The sequence below is a fragment of the Procambarus clarkii genome, chromosome 1 (genome assembly GCF_040958095.1).
Source record: "Procambarus clarkii isolate CNS0578487 chromosome 1, FALCON_Pclarkii_2.0, whole genome shotgun sequence".
In the NCBI taxonomy this organism is placed as follows: Eukaryota; Metazoa; Arthropoda; class Malacostraca; order Decapoda; family Cambaridae; genus Procambarus; species Procambarus clarkii.
In genome coordinates this window covers 5750139-5775327 of record NC_091150.1, presented here as the reverse complement: position 1 = coordinate 5775327, position 25189 = coordinate 5750139, and the positions used below count along the sequence as shown (strand labels likewise).

Below are 25189 nucleotides of genomic sequence, written 5' to 3'. Positions count from 1 at the left end.
TCCTGTTACTCAATTTGGCTGTGTGTAACCAAACTAGAAGTGCTCTACAAATCAAGGGACCCAGAATGTGGAATGACCTCCCGAATCATGTCAAATGCTGTACCTCTCTCAACCAGTTTAAGAGTTAAACCAAGTACTGCCTAATTAACTCCATGTAACCTAACTTACCTCCTAAATGTCAACCCATGTCTTGCTATTTTTTAAACAACGCTGTTCACCATGTGCAATTGCTGATTTATGCTATGTTAACCCCCTTTTTGTATTTTTTATTCCTTCTTTCAACACAATTTATACCTAATCCCGATTACTATTAAGTTTTAGTCTGTGTTTTTTTCCCCCCACACCTTGCCCGAAATGCTATGAGTATTAGTGGCTTTAGGTATTGTATGTACTAGCTCTGCCTATAAATCCAACATTATGTTTGTAAATCAACTGCATGTACTTTTCCTGAATAAAATGTATTTATTATTTATTTTTTAATCAGTAAGTATTAAAAGAAGGCACCAAGCTGGGAAGGCTATGTAGCACCATTGTGTGTAACAATAAACCAAATTTTTTTTAACAAATAATGCACCTGTATGGGAAAACAAATCCTGTCAGCTGTAAAAATATTGATGCAGTTATTTAAATGAAAAATATAATGAAAGAAATATTACTGGTTTATTTTTATCCTATCTTTTTGTACTGTACAGTATATCCAAGGAAGTGAAAAATTGAGACATAATGCACAATTTAATGAATGATTAGCATGGATTAGCAGTTCAAAAGAAATATGACTTGTATTACATATCAACATGAGATCTTAATGATCCATGGTCAACATGATTTAATAAGGATAATACAGTACTGTATTTGTAATAATACAAACTATAATTTAAAATCTTTATTACTGATTTTTTTATTAAGAAGATTAGGTATACACAGCAATGTGCTGCTACCCTATTCTATATGGAATATTACACAGTGTAGATAAAAAACTAGCTATAAGTTTATCTAATACTCCCATCTCACAGGATGGTTAGACATACTGTACATGGAATCAATTTAGAAAATACCAGCCTCAATACAAAAAACAAATCAACTCTGACTAAACAACTCTAAGCAATTTTCACAAGAGGTAAGCACTGAATCATGGAAACATTATATTATAATTACTCTTACCAGTTTCTACAAAACTGCTCTCAAACAATGTATTTTTAAACATGTTTAGGTATACACAGCAATGTGCTGCTTCCATATTCTGTATAAAGGACCACACAGTGTAGATCAAAAACCAGCTACAAGCTCACCCAACATCCTCACCTCACAGGATGGCCAGTAATACATGGAATTAGGAGAGAACAAAATACTTAATGCTGATCTATTAGCCTCCACTGGCAAAATCTGGGTGCAGCACAAGAATATCTTCCAATATTCCTGGTAATTACAGAGCTCAAAATACCTCATACCATTTGGTATGAAGTCACTGATAACAGGACAATGACAGATATAGTGTTGGAGAGTATGTTCTCTCAAGTAGGACTGAAAACAGATGTTTTTTTCCACCAAGAGGGCTATAAACCCATGGAACCGCCTACCCGCTGAAGCCGTAAATGCCAAATTCCAGCTAAAAAATATCATTAAGACAATTGGCGGGTCCTTTAACAAGCCGCCGGCTTTCTGTCCTTTTCGAGGTCACTAGATAGTTAGTGGCCCTTGGGTAAATTCAGTAAATATATACAATAATTGTCAGCGCATCTTCCGAGCAACAAGGACAGCTACACAGTATCTCTTAGAATTTCGTAGGTAAACAACAAATGTAACATATTTGTTTACTACAATGTCGGTGCTGGCTGTAGAAGTTGAAAAAACATTGTTTTACTTCAAAATATACTAATTTTATAAGAAAATTCGACGTAAATAGGAGGCAGTAGAGCTCCGATAAGCCAGCGTTAAATCTTCAATATAAAGAATGTTGCTGCTCTCTGATTGGCCAAACGAAACACAGTAGTGACCTCTATCGGCACGCAGGTGAACCAACAATTTTCTTCCTAAGTATACCTTATTGAATCGCACCTAAGCATCTTCTTAGGGCGCACTTAGGAACCTTCGTAGCAAACCCACTTACGAAGAAATACACAGACCTTCCTGAAACTAGGTCCATGGCCTTACTTAAGGTCCTCAAAATCTTACCTCACAAAAACATATAAAAACCTCTACCACCTGGTATACATAATGGACAACAGCAGATATGATCCATATAAATACATACAGTTACATTGCGTATAAATCTAGCAGGCACATGACCCAATTTAGGTCACAATTCATGGACTAAAAGCTAACAGGTTTGCTCGCCTAAAGAGATCAAAGATTAGTAACGCCTTGAGCGATCCTTACCGAGAGGCGACACTGTAACCAACTCCAATAAGTCAACTGACGTTAAGTTTTCAAATCTCTCTAACTCATTTACAACATAAACTCACTCAGGAACTTCTTATTCAATAGATAACAGCTTAAAGAGTATAAAGCACAACCTTACATAATGATATATAATAATAATTGAATGCATCAAGGAAATTATCTTGAATTACCAAATAAGTACACAAAGAAATCACATGGATACGATATGGTAACACTGGCAAAATCGGCACATCACTGGGGGATTGGGGAGGGGGAGTTAGGGAGGATTCAACGACATTCGCCTTTAGTTATACATACGCATATAAGATAATAAATATGTTAGATATATACAACATGTGTATCAAAAGATTGTCTAAGTGGAAGACATTTCACAGTGCCATAATTTCACATAATGTCAAGACAATGGGACAATGCAAGGTACAACACTAAAATGGAATCTACTCAGTATACATATGAATAATACATCTGGAAACTAAATGTATACATTCTCCAACATGGTCCACATAATGTTACCTATATAGCATTGATGTAGAATTACTTACAATAAACATACAAGGATGTTTTTTAAGTTTATGATATTAGGCTACTGCTATAACAAGACATCTAATATATATATCCACAATTACGTGGCATACAACTTTGATACAGAATTAATATAGACTTGGAAATGTATGTCACACGTTGACAAAACATAAAATAAGAATAATGTATGGTCACATGAGATTACATCATAACAATATTTGTGATATGAGGCTATCAGCCAAGATATCGCTGAATAGTTTGAGCACACTCATACACCAATCTCAGTATTATCATACTGGTGTATGCGTGGTCATAAGAGGCACGTGTGTATCAGTGGTACTATGACACGTGTGTAGTATCATAGGTACGTGTGTTTCACTGGTACTATAGCATGTGTGTAGTATCACAGGTACTACAACACGTGTGTATCACTAGTACTATGGCACGTGTGTAGTATCACAGGTACTATGGCACGTGTGTATTACATGAACTATGGCACGTGTGTATCACTGGTACTATGACACGTGTGTATCACTGGTACTATGGCAGGTGTGTATTACATAAACTATGGCACGTGTGTATCACTGGTACTATGGCACGTGTGTATCACTGGTACTATGGCACGTGTGTATCACTGGTACTATGGCACGTGTGTATCACTGGTACTATGGCACGTGTGTATCACTGGTACTATGGCACGTGTGTATCACTCGTACTATGGCACGTGTGTAGTATCGCAGGTACTTTGGCACGTGTGTATCACATGAACTATGGCACGTGTGTATCACTAGTACTATGGCACGTGTGTAGTATCGCAGGTACTTTGGCACGTGTGTATCACATGAACTATGGCACGTGTGTATCACTAGTACTATGGCACGTGTGTAGCATCGCAGGTACTTTGGCACGTGTGTATCACAGGTACTATGGCATGTGTGTATTACATGAACTATGGCACGTGTGTATCACTGGTACTATGGCACGTGTGTATTACTAGTACTATGGCACGTGTGTATCACTAGTACTATGGCATGTGTGTAGTATCGCAGGTACTTTGGCACGTGTGTAGTATCACAGGTACTATGGCATGTATGTATTACATGAACTATGGCACGTGTGTACCACTGGTACTATGGCACGTGTGTACCACTAGTACTATGGCACGTGTGTACCACTAGTAGTTCTAATGTCACCAAAATACTGAGGCGTCAGTATAGCGGGTTTAGTAGTCCGTTGGCGCCAGTAATACAAACTCCACATGGGAAACACAGCTTTAAGGAACGTACCAATAGGGGCTAAATTTCCAATGCTCTGCGTTCCTGTTGGCTTCTGGTCAAGCATGAGGTAAGGGGAGGCGGCCATTTTACAACTTCCTGAGACATCGATACAAACAATCGTTGTTTTTCCGAATATCTGGTCGTTGTTTGTCCGGATATCTGGTCAAATTACACGTGCTCACGACGTTAAAACTTCGGTGAAAGCTTCCAGAAACTAGATGGTGTACATCACTGCTAGGTTGTAGACTCCTTAGAGCCGACTGTACCCATTTTGTAGTAAATCTATGTGGGAGGAAGGCCCAGTGTGGCCGCTATCTCCTGAGGCACAAAGTGGACTAAGGAACAGGTTGTAGAGGCTAATTCCATTCATAACTTTTAAAGCAGGTATGACGCAGAAATAGGTCAGGAGTCATTGCATTAAACAACCAACGGAAAAGAACCTCTTGGACTTCCGGCTAGAAAAGCGGGGTACAAGAGCTAGAGCTCGATCCTGCAGGCACAAATAGGTGAGAATAAATAGGTGAGTACACTGTAAACAACAAATGGTGTTTGTGGAGACTAGAAGATGTAGCTGCAGACTTGAGCCTCCCATTAACTCTTCGACTCATCAGTGAAAAACAGGGAGTTGTCATAGGAGTGGAAAGTCAGCCAATGTCGTGCCAATGTGCCAGAATGAAAGGACACAGAAGCCACTAAAATATCTTCATTATCTGCCATTCTCAGTAAACGATCTCAGGCGCTAGCGAAGATTGCAAGGAAACATCTCTTGGAACACTGATGAAATGAAGATTTCTCGCAAAGCATCAGCATGGATTCAGTAAAAGCAGATAATGCCCAGCAATTTTATAAGCTTTATTATTAAATAAAAATGATAAAACTAAGGAAAGAAGGGATTGCTGCCTGTATTTTCATTGATAATCGACAAACGTTTAAAACAATTAAATTTAATAGCAACCCATCGCAAAATTTAAAACATTGATTACATAACTAAAGTAGTGTTGGTGTGGAGAGAACATATCATTGGTTTAAAACAGAGGGTAATACTGCAAGAAGAGAAAACAGTGGCAAACAGTTGCAAGTATTAAAAAAATGCAAGAAGTGAACTCCCGCGAGATCATTTGTGGTTACTCAGATTGTGATATACGTCCTCAAACAGAAGAAAGTTTTAAGTATCCTTATTTGTGGATTATGCACATTTGCTGAGATTTACAAACGAAGATATTTGAGGGAGAGTACAAGGAGATCTAGATGCGCTCAAGCGGTGGTCGGACAGATGGTCACTTTCCTTTAACACTGACAAATGCAAAGCACTAAACAGAGGTGAGACAAAGAGAAGGCACCAGGAATACTATAGGCTAGAAAGCTTTTTCTTGATTATAACACAAGGTGAAGACTGCTAGCACTTTTACGCACCTCGCGCGCCAGACCCCCACTACCCTGGGTGGGTTTCAGCGTTTCATGGGGCACACGGTAATTCTGAAAAGTGTATACTCTTTTCAACTTTGTCACCTCAATTCTCGTCCAAGGTTTTTCAATTTGGTATCATTGTTTGCAATAGAATTTTCTACAGGACTAAAGGCATATAAAATCCAAAAGCCCGGCGTACCATCCAAAACAAACAGAAAAAGTGAGTGTGTTACCCGGGAGCGCGCAAAAACGATAAAATGTGTACACTCTTTTCACTTTTGTCACCTCAATTCCCGTCCTAGGGTTTTTATTTTGGTATCATTGTGTTCGCAATAGAATTCCCAAGAAGGGTATATGCATATAAAGTAAAAAATCGCAGTGCGCTCTACCCGCCGACAAGATGAAAGTGGCCCAGAAAGAGAGCACCGCTCCGCCCCAAGGCGCCTCTCATTACATTAGAGACCGCGGTAATACTGAAAAGTGTATACTCTTTTCCACTTTGTCATCTCATTTCTCGTCCTAGATTTTTCAATTTGGTATCAATGTGTTTGCAATAGAATTCTCTACTAGACTAAATGAATATCCGAAAAACCCAGTGAGAAAGTGAAAAAGTAAGAGCGTATTAGCCAGAAGCGCACAAGAGCAATAAAATGTGTTCGCTCTCTTCACTTTAGACATCTCAATTCTCGTCCTAGGTCTTTCATTTTGGTAACGATGTGTTAGCAATAGAATTCCCTACAGCAGTATATGCAAATATAAAGTCCAAAAGCCAGGCGTACAACCCACAGCAAACAGAGAAAGTGATGGAACGTAATCCCAGTGAGCACTAATAAAAGGGTATGCTCTTTTCAACTTTGTTACCTCAATTCTGGTCCTAGGTCTTTCATTTTGGTATCAATGTATTCGCAATGAAATTCCCTATAGGAGTATATACATATAATATCCAAAGCCCCGGCTCGCCTCTCCCGAAGCCGCCGCTACTGACGCAATGCTGCGTCGTTAAAGGAAATGGGTCTGCTAAAAAAACGACGCAACGCTGCATTGTTACCAGACTAGGATGGTACACGTGCACATGGACAGATAATTTACATCAAAGTTGTGAGAAATGTTTAGGTGACTAAAAGACTATTATCTAGGTAACGCAGTATTCCCGGACTTACTAATGTTCCACAGTCACTTCCATATTTATTTGATTTCCAAGTTTCTCTTTAGATTGTTCGATAATTTACAATTCTCACATTTTAAAAATAAAATAAACCCCCCAAAATATTACGTGAACAGTAAAAGAAGAATGTTAATATCGTTGGGTGGAACTCAGGACTGCAAGGCTGCGGAGGACGATCCCACAGCTGGGCTACGACGGCTTCTGATTACTCTTTCATAACTCTTACCTACTTCATAACTAACTTACCTACTCAAGAGTTAGATCAGACCACAGATCTTATCTTGCATAAACACCAAGAATCTAATAAGCAAAATGAAATCTAGTGAGTTGCTTGTTTTGTGTGACTTAATGAGTTATATTGTGTGTTGGTGGTGTTGTCATTGTTGATCCTTCTTTCTGGACAACCCAACCCACAACTCAGTAGAGTGCTTATACTTCTCTAGGAGATCACACTAGGCGCTTCTGGCTCTTGGAGAGGGGCTCAACGTCACACGTTTAGGGGATGCGGCTCCAACACCTAGCCTCGTTGCCACGTGCACACACCCACTCTCTCCTTATGTGATATGAACTCCTCAATCCCCTTTGACTTACTAGTTTTCCATCCTACCCTGTCCACAGCAGTGGTTCTTGGTTCTTTCTCTCTCTCTCTCTCTCTCTCCTTCTTTACTAATTCCTGGGAAGCCTCACTTGGACAAGGGCAAACATCAGCAAATTTGAATACATTTACTGGACAAAGTACATACACAATACATACACACATACAATAAAAATAATAATAATGAATCCTACACTCTATACTATTTCAGTCAGGTTGCACTCCAACACCATCAGACCTCTATCATCTGCTTATCAAGTGGTATTCTATCTCCTGATTCACCACATGATACTATCAACCTCCTCAAGTAGATCAAGTCTTATAATACAATGTTGCACTATCAGCAAGAGAATATATATCTTTAACATGTACAAGGAAAATCAGCGTATGAATGCGATAACATATATATATCAGTATAAATGTTCCTTGATACACAACAATGATCAATCGATCTCCCTATCAGTCCTAGAACACATACATCTGTAGGTAATCCAGCCTACAACTGTAACTCTATACTTCAGTGTAAACACTCCTCGGCAAAAGAATGGCAAACAATCACTCACCTTTCACTGTGTCTTGCACGCTAATGACAACCAAACACTATCACCTCCCTACAAGTAATCATTTAGAACTTCCCTTCCACCTCTGGAAGTTCACTACCCTGAACTCTTCAGGTTCTTCCGGGTTTAACTGCCAGGATCCTCTGCAGCTCCTCCAGGCTACTACACCATGAAGTTTTCCTTGGGCAACTATGGTGCTTTGCCACTTCTACTAGGGTCCTCCACAGCTCTCTCGGCTGCTACACCATGAAGTTTCCTCGAGCAACTATGGTTCTTCACCACCTCTACAGAAGCACGTGACACTCCTCTTCACTGCTTCTCCTCACAACTCGAGGTCCTCTCCTCCACTACCTTGGAGTCTCATCAACTACTCCCTCTGTGCTGGCTTCGAAGTTCTCAGCAACTTCTTCCCCAAAGACAAATCTGCAACCCAATGACACTCCAATAAAAATGTTTCCCCTTAAACACATAAACAAAAATAACCACACAATATGTTTGCCTCCAACATCTATCTGCTCTCTACATACTGTGAGAGTGGACTCCCCCCATTTTGGGCTGGTCCATGCTCCACCTCGCCCCGCCGGGCCTCACTCACTCTGGGAGGGTCCTCTGCCGCCAGGAGCTGGGCTCCCTCAGTCACCTGCCAGCGCTCAGAGGAAACGGACGTCGCTCCGCCCTCCAAGACGTTCCTCCCTCTCCATTCTCTTATTTCAGGCTTTCTGCCTTATCAAAACACGTCTAACTTATCAATAAACATTGCTACTGTCGCTGGGCACACGACCAACTACAAGTAATCGCTATGGACTAGCTTAAAATCGTGCTTACCACAGATTGTCCAGTCGAGGGCACTCCTCCCTCTGACGGAGTCTGGTCAGGGCACTCCCACGGCCCACGATAATGTCTCTGGGCAGCTTAATTAACACTCCTCGCCGTCCAGGACTTGAAACCACAGCGTTCCCAGCTCGACTCCACAGCTGGCACGTCTGTACACTTCTCTTCTCTTGGAGATATATCACTAGGGGTTCCTTTCTGACGGGAGCTCAAATGGAGCACAGCTTCCCCCTGCGATGTCTGGCACTCAAGTGATGTCAAAGCCCTCCAGAAGCGAGCCTCACGCCTCCAGCAAATTATCCACATCTCCTAACCAGTCATTTATCTATTTCCTTAGTCACTGCCCATAATCTCAAATTATTCATCTTATCCAGCCAACTATTTTACATCTGTATCTTCACCTCTATATTTCCTGGACCTTCTAGTCAGGTCAGGCTTGATAGAATAATTCTCAAAGGGGAGACTCGTTTTTCGGCTACCTGGGATCATAACAGTTAACATATTAATAAATAACTAAAATGTATATGAATAATATTTGTTGAATTTTTACTGTTCATGAACTTTGGAATGTGTTTGAATATATACAAGTAACGTAAAAAATGTCTATGTATGTATGGTCCAGTCATAATTAGCACACTCACCAACACAAACAGTTACTCAGACATTCACATGAGCATGCAAGTGCTGATTTGATCTGACTTCAATAGACAGGTTCAAATTAAATCAAATTTTCAATAAGGTTTAATGACACAGATAAAGTAAAACACCTTGTATCTAGCTTTATTATAACATTCGAACTGTAAGCACTCATCCACTGTCTTACTGTAACCAATATATGAATCATGAACACTCACCCACCACGTTACTGAAAGCAACATATGAGAGACAAACACTCATTCACAATCTTACTCTGAGCAACATATAACTCATAAACAGTCACCCACCATATTACTGTAAGCAACATGTGAGTCATAAACACTCACCCACCACCACACTGTAAGCACCAAATAGTATTTGTGGATACTGAAAGATGAAGCTGCGGATTTGAGCCTCCCGTGTAAAAGAGGGAGTTGCCTACGGAATGAAAGACAGCCAATGTAGTGCCAATGGGCCAGAATGAAAGGACACAGGAGCCACTAAACTACTGGTGGCTTCATTATCGACTTCATTATATTAGCTTCATGAGCTTCATTATCGACCGCTCTCAGTTTGGAGCTAGAGAAGTGTTATGACCCCACACATATCCCAGGCATAACTGGTTGTGGTGTTTTCTAATTTGCTTTCCCGACTTCAATGTGTACGTCACCAATTTGCATATGGCAGACGCTTCTCGAAGCTATCAGAATCCAGCAGAGAAAATACGAGAGCAACCATACAGGGCCTGGGAGCAAGGTCGAGTAAGAGTCCTTGAGGGTCTCTTCCCAGACTAGCCTCACCTGGTCCTGGTCTACGTTGGTCGTGGGAAGGTCCTCAATGCTTGAAACACTTTAAGGGACTCCTATTGTCCTCATAACATTTATAGTTTAGTGAATAATAGGCAACTCGGTGTTGAAGACACCTGGAGCTGAAGGCTTAAGTAACAGTTGGCAGTATTCAGAAGTGGTTCAACGGAAACACTGCATAAAGCTTAACAGTAGTTTATTTACATACTTAATCACTTATACAATGGGTGCTTGATTTACTTTAGATTGGCGTCAGAAAGGCTATGGTCGCATTAGCGAGACTCTTGACGTGTGAGTAATCGATTCTGATCCACTCGTGGTGAAACACCTAACTTAAAACAATTGACAGCCAATCATTAACACGGCAAACCCAACTGCCTGTGTGCAAAGGGTCACAGGAGTTCCAACCGGATACTCGGGCAATGATTATGCACAATAAATCACAATGGCACTGTCAATGGGACAGGTAATAATCATGCACAATAATAATGTCACACAATAACTAAATGTTTGGTGTATGTGAAACTCACATTCACAGACAAGTGTAATGCCGTGGTACCACACAGATAAACACGGATACACCATCGGGTGTCTAAGTTTCCACCTATACCTGTGTCAGGTATGAGAAGGTGAGAACTGTGGTTGATCCCTCAGACCAACACACAGACAGACACAATAATAAAACACAAGATCTTGTACTTACAGGTAGGCTACCTCTCCCATTCACTCACTCGTGCACATTTATGCAAGAACTCGTAGGTGGCCTGACAGCTGGTTTCACTCGTTATCACGTGAGACCACTGACGACAGGCTTTCCCAACAAACCGTACTTGACATAGCTGGTACTCACAGGTGGGCGTGCTGAATGCCTAACAGACACACTCACACACACTTGACGGCACTGGCGGTGAGTAAGGTGGTGACGGGTGGTGACATCACGTAGTAAAGTGAGGCAGGGCTTGTGGCGACTTGGCGGTGGCTGGTTATATAGTACCATGCAGGTACACTGTGGTAAAGTCACACACAGATTACTTAGGTGGTGGCACTACCTCAGTTCACTCTAGATGAAGATCACAGACGATCTCAATTTGTCACCAGGGGTTATTGGTACCAGTCTGTTTTGCTCTGGTGATTCACAGACTTCACTCTAGAAGATTTCTTAACAATATAGTGACGATCGCGATTCCAGGCGAGCGTTGGTATATCAGGAAGACGCTGAGCTTAACTTGACGGTGAGGAAAGGAATGGACGGCGTACTTCTGGCTATTGGCCAATAGACAGAAGGACACGTCAACGATGTATGGACCTCTTCACCAGAATATCCTTGCAAGGGATTGCAGGGCTCCTCGTGGTATCACAAACACCAGTTCAACACATATGGCAAAATCTTACTGAAGCAACCATACAAGCCATAAATACTCATACTCTTCCCAAGTAAAACAGAAACAAGCAACAATCAGTGGGCCAGCCAGAGGCTTAGGGCCCGCACAGGAATATCCCTGAAAAAAAGGTCTACAAGTGACCAATGGCATTGCAGCAAAGGTGCCGGAACCAATGATATTGATCGTTACATGATTGGTAGCAGAGGTGATGCCATGAACATGTCACTACTACGTCACTGTTGTTAATGAAAATGACCCCAGAGGTCAGAGCTTATCTCTTGCCTCGCGGGCGTCTCTCCCTCTCTCACGCATTGCACCTCAAGCTGTGTACTCACTGACCCTATGGCAAGTATGCTTATTTCCCTGTATCTAATTTACCCTTGGGCATTCGGTGGCCTCCGTATTATAAAAGTATTCCTGGTTATGTGGGCATCCTGAGGACACCCCGCATGACAGTTTACATCCAGAGTTAACAGAGGTAGTGCCCTGTGCACGACTAGATGCACAGTGCACCGCAATGAGCCATTCAAGTCAGCTGTGGAAAAATCTTGAGAGACCAAACTCTCACATCACCCCCCAACTAAAGAGCAAGCTCCACAGAGAAGTCACTCATTCTAACCTCACACCGCTGACACACGTGCATGCACTCTGAGTGCACGAGGTGCGGCTGGGTCGAGCGGATTCCGTTTTCTATACTGCTAGGTGAGGCGGGTCCTCGTCTCGACTATTCCATTCTGTTAAGTGAGGAATTTCTTCTATCACCGAGTCACCTGTGGCTATCTTGTCAGGTCTTGAGCAGGCACTATGGTTGGACATAGCTCCAGCTCTGAGTCGGCTCGACGTCTCGAAACCCTGAGTGGCGCTAGTCTGTCCACTACCTCTCTCCACCTGTGTCATGCCTGATACATCAGAGGCACACTGGGAACCAGGGTCAGGTGATTGGTGTTGCATTTCCTCGCTCATGTTTCCCTCGTTCGACGTCTCGTCTATCACCCCTTACCTACTCAACCAGTCAGCACCTACATTGTTGGCTCAATTTATGTAAACCACACAGAATGAGAACTGTTGAAGGAACAACACCCAGTGCATTATTCTTGGGTAAGCATTTTTTAGCGTGCCAATGTGGCTGAGGGTTTGGTGATCTACTTGAAAGGTGAAGCACTTACCATAGAGATATTGGTAGAATTTCCTTACTCCCACAAGAGCATCAAGGAGTTCTTTTTCAACAGGGGTGTACTTCTGCTCAGCATCGCTCAACTTACGACTGGAGTATGCAACTGGCCAGATGTCACTGTCGTACTCTTGCATGAGCACAGCACCAATACCTGTATTTGAAGCATCTGTCCGTAGGATGTACTCCCTGGTAGAATCTGGTACTCTAATGATGGGTGCTTCAGTTAGCTTCTTCTTGAGCATCGAGAATGCTGAGTTCTCCATTTCTGTCCAACGTACTCTAACAGGTGCATTCTTCTTGATTAGGTTAGTTAGCGGAGTTGCTATGGACGTGAAACTGGGAATGAGAGTTCTATAGTACCCTTAAAATCCCAGGAATGACTTAACCTGAGTCTTGGTGGCAGGTGGAGAGGCTTCACTGATCTTGGTGATCTTCTTAGGCAGCGGCCTGGTGAATCCTCCCCCTATCATGTGACCAAGGTACCTGACTTCCTTGCACCCCAACTCACACTTAGTATGTTTGCAACCAATCCTACTTCTTGTAGACTTGCGAACACCTGCCTTAGCAAGCTCAGATGTTCTTCCCACGTAGCAGAGTGGATGAGCACATCGTCCACGAACACTTCTACTCCAGAAATTCTCCCCAAAACATTGCACATAGTTCTGTTGAACATGGCAGGGGCGTTCACCAGTCCAAGCGGGAGGACTGTAAACTGGAAGAGACCTTTGCTTGTCATGAAGGCAGTGCAGCACTTACTGTCTTCATCTAGTGGAATCTGCCAAAATCATTTTGTCACATCCAGCTTGGAGAAATAGCAACTGAAAGCTAACCTCGAGAAATCTCCTTTTGATTGAACACACTCAATGATGGAATTCAACTTCCTGAAGTCGAGGCAAATGCGCACATCTTCCCCAGGCTTCTTCACTAACACCATCGGGCTTGAGTACGGTGAGGAAACTTTTCTATTACTCCCGCGTTAATCATAGAGCCCAGTTTTTCTCTCACCTGTGGTACAAGGTGATGAGGAACAGGATATCATTTTGTTCGTACCGCTTGCTGCTCTAGCGTAGGTATGTGGTAACTCTCTACCTTTGCTACTTTAGTGACGTCAGAGAGTACCTCCTTGTACTCTGATACCAGTCAAATGACCTGGTCGACCTGATCATCAGACAGCTGATCATCAACCTTAACATCTCTGTGTGTCTCTTGCTGTTGTTGATTGAAGAGACCCAGTTGACCTTCCTCCTCACTGTCGACTATCACTCAGAGACCGCCGATCGTGGCTGAGTGCAGTGGGTGGTCGATCGGTCCTGTCGATGTCGTGCCCTGTGGTCCTCTCCTGTTCTTACGTCTTCCCTGTATCTTCGGCCTTGTGCATCCGTCTACAGGTGAGTCCTCGTAGCGTTTGAGCATGGTGACGAGGTACTTCTTCCTGGCATCATCGACGTCGAGCACGTAGTTTAACGAATGTGAGCACTCCACTACCGTGAATGGGCCCTTCCACTGCAGCAAGAGCTTGTTCCTGGTGGTGGGAAGTAACAAAAGTTCCTTGTCACCTACACTGAACTTGCTTTCTTTTCCTGTTTTCATCTTTGCAGACACTCCGTGAATGTCTCGCAATTTCAAAGGTTTTTCTGGGCCAGTCAGCCTATTGCTCTCTGACCTCGTGGTGACAGTTGCCACGAGGGAGTTACCTGTTAATGGAGTGGCTGTCGCTTCAACCAGGGGTTTTGCTTCTCCCTCCATTACTTCACAGCTTGTCTTCTTCCCCTTGTTTTTCAGCTGGGCGTGAGTGTGGTCACTCCCTGTGACGTCACCCCCGGGTGAGTCACCCTTGGTACCAGCTGACTGAGAGTGACTGCACCCAGCTGAGGCAGCTGCCTCACTCTTCCCCGTTTTCTTTTAGGGTGGACTTGGGCAGTCAGAGACTCCCGGGACATTCCCCAGTAAAAGTTTATATACAGCATGTACCTGTTGAACTGCACGGATTTTTCCCTTGATGAATGGTGTGTCGACCCACACATACACCTCCACCATCTCCTTAGCATAGCCATTTGGGAATTGGACATAGATGTGTCTACCTGTCTGAGATCCTGGCGTTACTAAGCTTATTCTCACCAAGTGGGTGGTGGCACCCTTGTCACGGAAGATTTTCGCCTCTTTTCCATTAACATTTCCGTCCAGCACCTCAAGGGTCCAAAGTGGACCCTTGAGGTGCTGGGTCCACAAGGGTCCAAAGTGGACCCTTGTGGATTCTTTCCAACGTTGGGATGTTTCTTACCACTTGCGCTTACACCTACTACGTAACCTGGCTTGTAATCAGCCTTGCAATCAGTTTTGCTGTGCAATCAGCTGCCCGATGACCTACATCGGACAGCTTACCTCACTTACCTGGTTTACCTCAGCTGTAACACTTGTCCACATGCCGGTTGGAGGAGGTTCCCTGCCCCCCCCCCTTCCCCTAACCCCGGGGAAGGGAAGCTATAAATAGAATAATGTCAGCCGTATACTCGACTCTGGAAAAATTCAGAACATCCTTCAGAAACTTGAATAATGTTATGGCCCTTGACCTGTGGGTATGATTCCTCTGCGTTTGCAGTTGTAAAAAATACATAATAATACGGCCTTGCCTACTAAAAGTGTCTAGGGTATATAATTCAACTAAGAATAAATAAATATCATTAGAATATTCTACAACTGACTTACTTTCGACACCTAACTCAACCTCTGGAACGAGCGGGCAAGTAACTGGTACACGGATTTCCTGTTCCAAACCGTGTACTTGGTTAGAATAAATCGGGGTCATAGTACCAGACTCACTCTCAACAACCAGGTTGGCCACAAATGTATCCTCAAAATCCACCTCCCGCTTCACCTCTGAAGGGGTCCTGACTCTGGAAGAAATACCTTGGTAGTAACAGAACTGACAACTGGAACAGTGATAGAACTGGATTCAGCCCAGGTAGGGTAGATAACACCATCCTCTACAACTGGCTGTTCACTCTCAGAACTGAGCTCAGCACGGGCAGGGTACATTACACCATCCACTGCAACAGGCTGTTCACTCACAGAACTGGACTTAGCATCGGCAGTGTAGATAACACCATCCACTGCATCAGGCCGGACCAGCACACAACTAGATTTATTAAACATGATAGGACACTCTGTCCCAATAACTTGACACTTGTCAAAATCATTTCCCACAATAACATCAACCCCAGGGATGGGCAACTGCTCACTAACTGCTACAGTGCACCAACCCGGTGTAATAGTTGATTTCAGGTGAACTTTAACTAATGGTACACGCTGGACATGACCTCCAAATCCCTGCAATAATACTCATCACCAGTGTCTTCTGTGCTAACATCAGCAAGAGCATGGTGAGAAATTAGTGATTGGGAAGCACCAGTGTCCCTCAATAACTGCATTGGCTTCCAGCTTCCACTGGTACAAAGTACTTCACCAGTAAAGATATAAATAAGGATTAAAATCAGTCATCCAATTTGGCTTGACTGGAACAACATTAGAATTAATTGCTTACAACCCCCGTCTTATAATCAGACCGGTAGGTCTCAACTTAGGGTGCAAGGAATTAACCACATGATCTCTTCTCCTGCAATGTATGCAATATCTGCCAGTGGTCGAAACAACCGAACCAACTACAGGTTTAGACACTACATTATTTGAGGGTGACAACCCTGTCTGCTGTTTCTCAATCTTTGGCTTTACAGAAGAGTTCAGGGGAGTAGGTGAGTTAGCTGGTCTGGCCTGGAAAACATGAGATTTAGGACCATGATAATTACTCTTAGATTATAAGTATTTGATTGTGCTCGAAAAATCACCTTAGTGAGTAATTTGTGTTTGTCTGCTATCTTGGCTAGTTTCATAATGTCATTGGTCTGTTTATGTTCAGCTATAAACAAGGCTAATTTCTCTGGTAGACAACCTAAAATCTCCTCTGTCACTATGAGGTTTCTCAACGTCTCAAAATCTGTAATGGAAAGTGCTTTTAACATCTATCAAAATGATTAATTTTAACTCTTGCAAAATCAGAAATGGTCTGATCATGTACTCTCTTTATACCTATAAATTTCTGTCTGTGGGCCTCTGGGATCTGCTGGTATGCATTTAAGATGCTCTGTTGGACAAATTTAAAGTCAAAAGAATTAGCAGCAGGAAGAGATGCAAAAATTTCCTGGACTTTCCCCTTAAATTGTCCTTGCATGATGGCAACCCACTGATCCACAGGCAAGTTCTTACTGACTGCTAACTTCTGGAAATGCAAAAAGAATATTTCTGGGTCTTCCTCATTGAATTGAGGTAAATCTACATTTTTCCTAAACTTTAAAGAGCTATCAGTACTATCTGTATGATTACTAGTGTCACCATGCCCTGCTGCAATTCTCTGTTCCTCTAGTCTGTTATTATTTATTGCTATATTTTGTTGAATTTCTAACTGCTTAGTTTGCTGCTCTGCTTGTTGCCTCCTAACTTCCTCTAGTTGCAACTGAGTCTCAAATATCTGTTGCTGTCTCCAATTCAAGTTGTTTTTGCTGGTTTTGAGCTTTAATCTCAAGTTGTCTTTGCTGGTTCTGAGCGTCAAGCATCTGCTGCCGAGTCTCCAACTCCAGCTGTTTTTGGCGATTCTGCATCTCCAACCTCTGTTTCTCTGCTTCTAACTTAGCCATCTCTAGCTTAGATTCCATCTCTAACTTTAGAATTGCCACCTGGTCACTTGACTCTTCTTCTAATTCCTCTAACCACTCCTCGTCGAGTTTCTCCTCCTCCACCAAGTGTGTGACAATGACTCTTACTAGCTGAGCCTTTAACATTCTCCTGGAAACTGTCAGATTTAATTTTTCAGCCATGTACAACAACCCAGACTTCTTCAAGTCTTTAATTTCACTAAAATTTGGATGCTCCACCAACACAGCAACTTGTTTCTCCATTGTCAGCTTATTTTTTTTATTATTATTTTTACATACGTACATGCGTATAAATACAATAACGAGAACAAAACAAACAGAACAAACACAAATCATAAAATCACAAAGTACAAAATCACATAAAATACCGACCTGAAGGGCCGACAACAAAACCCAAACATAATACAAGACAGTATAAAAAGAACAGTGCAATACATGTCGTTCAGTGTTAAGCGTACAGGCAACCACGCATACAAGTACAATACAACGAGAAAAGACGAACAGATCACAAAAGCACAAATTACAAAGTCACAAAAGAACAAATTAACATATACACAAAACACCGGCCTGAAGGGCCGATAACAAAACAAACAATAAGTACATCAATACAATTACAAAGTACCCAAACCCGCACCCAACAACCCAACCATTGAAACAACACAAAACAAGCCTACTGGCCTCAGAAACCACACGGAGAGGCACAAATACATAACTACAATAAAAATAAATAAAACACAAAAATGAACACAAAGAAAAGGAAAATCACAGCAGCAATACATGACAATGAAAACAAACACAAGCAGAGCCACACAAGCAGCATGAAGGGCAGCAACTACCCCACAACTAGCACAGATCACGCAGGAACCGGGAAAACAAACCCGGCCCACCCACACTCCCACACACGCACGCAACCGCACCCCACATACACACACACACACGGACACACCACAACACATAGCGAACACACAAAAAAAACACTTAAAAGGAGGAAACACCTCAATGGGAGGCGAATATTTCTCAGGAAACTTATGCAGAGGATATTTCTGCTTATAGGCCTCCCATATTAAATACTCCCTGTCGGTAGGACAATGATCCCCCTGCCTCAGGGGGGCGTGGATAAACTCTGGAATCACCAGATCAGGCAGAAGCGGCAGCTCCAGGAGCTGGGCGGCAGTAGTCGCATAACGAGGGAAGGTAGAGCGAACCACCTCTTCCCTGGAAGCAGAAGACATGGAAGAAGCGGACGTAGGCCACCGAGGCGGCCCCGCCCCCGGATGCACAGGAGAAGACGACGAAGGCCGCCAAGTCGGCAACACCACACCCGACACCGCAGGAGATGCAGAAGAGACAGCCGGAGATGGGAGAAGCGGCAAAACTGCCACTGATGAAACAGGGGTCGAAGCTGGGGGCACGGAACCCCCAGACCAAGCAGTCTTCTTTAATACCACCACCAGGTCACCAAGCTCACCAGCAGGAGGAACTACCCCCCCCCCCCCATGCAGAACCGGAACCATCCAATGCAGGCGACGCACTGGAAGCAAGCTGCACAGGCACTTCACTAGAAGAAACACCGACACTGGCAGCCGCAGGCACATGGACCTCCACCACCACCGAAGAATGCGATGCAACCGGAACCTCATCGCCGTCGCTGGAAGACCCACCATCGTCGAAACTTCCCACATTAGCCCAATCAGAAGATCGCCGGGAACGCTTGGGAACCGGCCGGACATCATCAGAGCCGGATGCTGACCCAGAGACTGTCAACACAAGCCGGGTGAACCGACGCTCGTCGTAGAAAGGCTGCATCCTCAACCACATGAGGTACCAAGCCAGGCACAGAAGGAGGCGCCGTATCCACCCCAGCATAGCCGGGACAGACGACGAGGGTGCAGGGACAGGGACAGATGCAGCACACGAAGAACTGGAAGATGGGGAAGTCGAGCTGAAGGCAGTCAGAAGATCCACAGGAACGCCAGGGACACCAACCGGAGCAGGACGGGCACCAGATGGCTACACAACCACCGGAGGAGAGGCGACAACAACAGGAGGCACAAAAATCGACATAGGGGGTGCAGCATCGACCAAAGAGACGTCCACATCCACCGAAGCCTCCACAGGAAGCGGCGGGAAATCCTCCTCACTGAAGAGGTTCACGGGCGCAATGGCAGTTGCAGAACACCCAGCAGCCTGATGGCCCAAAAGGCCACAACGATAGCATGTCCGAGGCTGGCGGGCGTTAAACACTGAAAGTGGTATCCCATGAGTTTTACGGAGGACGGAATGTCCGACCGGAGCCACATGCCCAGGGTTCGAATGGTCATTCGCAAACCCTTGAGCGGACTCGAGGAGATAATGTGCAACCTCACACTAACAACAGCACCAAACTGGCCAAAGTAATGCCGCAGCAGTCCCTCCGGAAACTTCAAGGGCGCCCCATGAACACTGACATAAGTGAGGGCACCACTACGATCTGAGAGGGTCACAGTGCCCGCACCATCCGGCAGAGGTAAGGTGCGCCCCTCATAGCAACGGAGAAACTCCCAATACGCCACCTCGTATGTGAACTTGACAATAGCCCGAAGTGCACTCACCAACTCTACACCATACACGTCCATCACAGGGATACGAAGCATCTCACATAACACCAGCGCCACCTCAGGTTAACCAGCCCGGCCGGAAAACGCGAGGCCCACAGACTGAGCCCTCACTACAAGGGGAAGAGGTACCCCTATCCTACAAGCCACGTCAGCACTGACCAGGCAAGCAGAGACACGCACACCCCCTGCTGGCCAACCTGGCAAACTTTCACCAACTACGGGAGAGCCAGGCAATATGTCCGCACTTCAACCGGACGTATTTGGTGCTACCTTGTCAGCTTAATTAGCACAACTAGCAATTACAACAACACTGAAAGTTTGCTTGGCCCCTGGCACAAGCTGTACACTTACCTCAATCGTGAAGTGTTGAGAAAACTTCCACAAGCAGCTCAGAATGAGCAGAGAAATGGTTCACAGGCTTGGTTGGGTATCACTAGTTAAACACACAGTACCTAGGAAGGCATTAACAATTAATAACATGCACCACTATTTAGTAGATTAAATTATGGGAATTAATTCTCCCGGACATAGCCCCTCATTTTGTTATGGCCCTTGACCTCAGGGTATGGTTCCTCTGCTTTTGCAGTTGTAAAAAATACATAATAATACGGCCTTGCCTACTAAAAGTGTCTAGGGTATATAGTTCAACTGCTTACTCAACAAAGCAATATACTTATATTTAAGTAAGGGTAAAAAAGAACAAACAAACATATAAATGGAAATACAGGCAGCCAGAAATATTAATGCACCAGAATACAGTAACACAATATCATTATATAAGCACTGATCACTATTTTTAAGACTTAAATGGATAGATGGGTAAGCAAATAATGGTCTAAGCAGGCAATTAGCTATGTTACTAAACAATAAACAGGTACCACTGACTTATCTCAACAACATGTCCACCCCAGCCAGCTTCACCCACGCAACTGGCATGTTCCCGCATGCAGGCATGGAGTCTACAGATTACCAACTAAAAACCACATGAAACCTCTAGATACTCTGCTATTAGAGAGTAATACTTAAGAACATAATTATAACTAAACTTATATGTATATAACACTGCTAAGGTGTAATTAAGAAATTAAGTACAATCAATAAACAGGAATAATTACGAGGGTGAGTCAGTGACGCTAGCTTGATACACTGCACGCATACTGGAACATCCCAAATATGGTCATCCCCCCATGAGACGCCACGGTCTCCCCCCACAGGAATGAACATGCAATAGCATTAACAAAATATTACATACAGGCACACTACAGCATGCTACATATAAATCAAACATATATACTGGAAAACAAATGGATATAATGATTAATTTAAATAACCGATATAAGAAATAATGGACATACATGTTTATCATGATAAATGTTAGAACCGAATATATGGATTCGTAACAAATAAGGAGGCTTTTAGATCATTGTATACCGCCTATGTGAAGCCAGTCTTAGAGTATGCCGCCCCATCGTGAATTCCCCATCCTAAAAAACACATAAGGAAGCTCCCAGAACTAAGAGGGATGAGGTAGGAAGACAGATCGAAGGAACTAAACATTACAAAATTAAAAAAGAGGAGACAAAGGGGGGACATGACATAGACATATAAAATACTTAGAGGGATTGACAAGGTGGAAACAGAGGAAATGTTTACATTGAATAACAATATTAGAAGGGGGCACGGGTGAAACCTTGAGACTCAGATGTGTCATAAAGATGTTAGAAAATTTTATTTTAGAATAAGGGTAGTGAGTAAATGGAATGGTAGTGAGTAAATGCTCCTAAAGGAGCAGATTGCAGAGGCTAACTCCATTCATAACTTTAAATCAGGTATGATAGATTAATAAGTAAGGAGTCATTGCATTCAACAACCAACGGGTAGAAAAGCGGGATCCAACAGCTAGAGCTCAATCCTGCAGGCACAAATAGGTGAGTACACTGTAAGCAACAAATGGTATTTGTGGAGACTGAAAGATGTAGCTGCGGACTCGAGCCTCCCATTAACTCTTCGACTCATCAGTGAAAAAGAGAGAGTTGCCAAAGGAATGGAAGACAGCCAATGTAGTGCCAATGTGCCAGAATGAAAGGACACAGGAGCCACTAAACTCCACAGTAGCTTCATTATCCACCATTCTCATTTAGGCGCTAGAGAAGCTTGCAAGGATATGTCTCTTGGAACACTTAAAAAATTAAGATTTCTCTCAAAGCACCAGCATGGATTCAATTAACCCTTAAACTGCGCAACGCGCCTGCAGGCTCACGTCTGGTTTGCGCAACGCGCCTCCGGATATTTGTATTTTTCACGTTCCATTCAAAACTCCCGCGGCTACATGGGGTTCACATCAGCTTCCTCAGGGCTCTTGTAAACAGATGCCATCTTTAAAAAAAATCGTGGTCCACATTCCCGGGTGTGGGAGCCTCAGTAGTGTGTGAGCAACCAAGGCTGGCGCTCGCAGCATGAGCGCACAGCACTGCTGTTCAGCATGTGACCACAGCATTGCCTAATAATGTCAAAATATATATATATATAACTTGTATTATTTAGCTATGATAGTGTTATATTAGAGCCTGAGTGTGATAATGACTGGGTACAATGTTCAAATATCAGTGATTCAATGCTGTTCACGATGCTCACAGCGGTAGCCACAGCATTATTTCGTTCATCAAGGAATCCTCAGATGATTTCTTAGGTTCCTTTTCAAAATAAACATATGGTCAATTATTCATTTACAGGAATTAGGGACCAGGATTGTGATAATAGCAGGATTGTGGTTATAATTAGCATTGTGCGTAGTATTGTGGAAGGAGGAATTTTGATGAGGGAGGGAGGGCGAGAATTGAGGTAGCCTCATCGTGTGTGTGTTGCTGCCACTCTTTTTTTGCTCACCATACTAGCTTAGTGGTTCGCTATGGGCAACACATATGTATATGGGTATATATAGTGTAAGAACAGCAACAGGAGAATGTTGAGAGGAGCTATTTTGGTGAGGGAGGTGACGTAATCGTAGCGTCATCTGCTGTGTGATTTTTCATGCAGTGTATAGTGGCCACTGTACTGTTTGGACACAATATCGGCTTACTTGCATAGTTCTGGTAAATAAAACATGTAGATAGGTATATAGAACATGTGTAATAAGAACTATAACAATATGGTGGGAGGAGCAATGTTGGCGAGTAAGATGTTGGAGTGAGGGAGACTGGCTGGGTGTTGCTGCTCTCACTAGAGGTGTTCTGAATGTGTTCATGGCCAAATGCTCCTATTGGCCCATACGAGGCAGCTGCTGTTGGCCCATACAAGGCAGCTGCTGTTGGCCCATACGAGGCAGCTGCTGTTGGCCAATACGAGGCAGCTGCTATTGGCCCATACGAGACAGCTGCTATTGGCCCATACGAGGCAGCTGCTATTGGCCCATACAAGGCAGCTGCTGTTGGCCCATACGAGGCAGCTGCTATTGGCCCATAAGGGGCAGCTGCTATTGGCCCATATGGGGCAGCTGATATTGGCCCATACGAGGCAGCTGATATTGGCCCATACGAGGCAGCTGCTATTGGCCCATACGAAGCAGCTGCTACGCGGTGTTCTGAATGTGTTGATGGTGAATGTATATAGTGTGTGACAGTGTATAGTGTGTAAATAGATTGTATATATACACAAATTAGCATGATACATAGTAAATATGTGCTGCATATGTGTACACAAGTTTCATGCACGTAACACAGTGTCTACGGACAGTACGGATGTTGTACTGCGATATTATAGTGTACGTGTTCATTATACATTGGATTGGCACATAAAACAATGAAAATGTATTTGGAAAGGTGCGCAAAAAATGAACGAAAATATATTCGCGGCAACTCGCGCGCCCCGCCCCGAGCGCCCCACCGCCCCCGAGAGCTTACGGCATGGGCGCACGGGGAATGATGACGTCACGCCCCAACTTCCGGACCCCATAGCAGCCAAAGTAAGTACAATTTCGACTTTTTTTTTACATACCCATACTGAGGGAAGGGTTTTTGACACTTTAAAAAGAAAAAATAATTTTTTCCAGAGAATTTATTTCCTGCGCACTGCGGGGGTGTCACATTTGGAGGCAACGCAGTTAAGGGGTTAAGGCTGATAATGCCCTACTAATTTATGTGTCGTTGAAATAAAAACCAGCGTTGAATGTAATGAAACGCCATTTTCTGGGTGAGACCCGGAGGCTCCCCGGAGCTTTACCGGCTGATATGCTAATGTCAGACTTTGGCATCAGTCATGTGTATGGAGTTCTAGGGCTTACCGGGGACCACGAGCCAGAACCTGGCCCCCTCACGAACACCAAAAATCCATGCCCGAAAGACTGCAAGGCCACGTTGCCCAGACGGCAGCGAGAGCAGCAAAGCCACGAACGCCACAGGCATGAGGGAAGAACACAGGCAGCTTAGCCGCAAGAACACGGCTGACCACCCGGGACACTATCACCCGCGAACCGGGAAGAACAGAACCGGATCAACGCAAAACGCGCTCCGGACCCAAACGCCGTGGCAAGCAAACAACAGCGGAGGGCCACCACTGAACACAAAAACGACACACCCCCGGCCCGACCAACGAAGCACCAACAAACCCTGGACCCCTCCAGAATGCAGCAGCCCCACCCCGCGCCAGAAAAGATGGAGACTGCTGCCATCAAACAACCAAAACGCTAAAACCGAAGGAGCAAGAAAACTCAGCGACTCGACCCCCAGAGGCAAAAGCCCAAAGGAAAGAGCCGACGCAAAAACACACCGGAACTGAAGGGGCACTACCAACCGAGGAGAAGACAGAGCACGCTGACCAGAGACCAGGATGGTGCAAGCGGCGCACGAACAGGCCGGAGGTGAAACGACGCACAAGACAGCTGACTAACGGTGCAGAAGCAACACCAAGACCGAAAGCAAGCTGAAGCGGCTCCGCCTGCGCCGCACGGAAAGAGGCGACAGTATGTGGCAAGACGACGGCCCCCAACCCCCACTAGAAAACCAAGCCGAGAGTAAACCAAGCGAACAAGAGTAACCACCTAAGAAGGGACAGGAAAAGGAAGGACCGCCAAAATACCCCATACTGCCGCCAAGAGAAGCACGCAGGTGGGACACCTACCACGAAGCCACCCGAC

The 25189-nt window shown here is 44.1% G+C and overlaps 1 long non-coding RNA gene across 1 annotated transcript; it reads right to left on the bottom strand.

Annotated features, from left to right (window-relative positions):
- Window positions 1-870: 870 nt before the first annotated feature.
- Window positions 871-25189, bottom strand: LOC138372390 (uncharacterized). The gene is made up of 2 exons (XR_011221939.1): window positions 20410-25189; window positions 871-8349 (listed from the first exon to the last, which is right to left on the bottom strand). It is a non-coding gene; the product is annotated as an uncharacterized lncRNA (long non-coding RNA).